The sequence below is a fragment of the Myotis davidii genome, unplaced genomic scaffold (genome assembly GCF_000327345.1).
Source record: "Myotis davidii unplaced genomic scaffold, ASM32734v1 scaffold674, whole genome shotgun sequence".
Taxonomy (NCBI): Eukaryota; Metazoa; Chordata; class Mammalia; order Chiroptera; family Vespertilionidae; genus Myotis; species Myotis davidii.
Window position 1 is genome coordinate 3,006,917 of NW_006286674.1, and position 347 is coordinate 3,007,263.

Here is a 347-nt window from a genome sequence, read left to right on the forward strand (position 1 = left end):
AAAGAGGAAGAACTGTAATAATCTAAACAATAAAGATTTAATTAAAAAAAAAAAACTTCCATCAGAGTGTTCCACACATTGTGGTATGTAAGTTTCAGTGATAAAACAGACAATATTCATTTTAAGTAATGTATTTTATCTTAATGTATATAGAAAAATATAATTAACTGGAGGCCCGGTGCACAAAAATTTGTGCACTCAGGGGGAAAGGGGGGGTCCCTCAGCCTGGCCTGTGCCCTCTCGCAGTCTGGGACCCCTCGGGAGATAACGCCCTGCTGCTTAGGCCTGCTCCCAGGTGGCAGAGGGCAGGCCCAATCCCTAGGTGCAGCCCCTGGTTGGGCTCAGAG

General features: G+C 44.7%; 1 protein-coding gene across 1 annotated transcript in view; it reads right to left on the reverse strand.

The window, feature by feature from the left end:
• The window catches only part of DNTTIP2 (deoxynucleotidyltransferase, terminal, interacting protein 2), a 16,191-nt gene that overhangs the window by 2,149 nt on the left and 13,695 nt on the right, over positions 1-347 (reverse strand). The gene's annotated exons all lie outside the window — the stretch shown is intronic.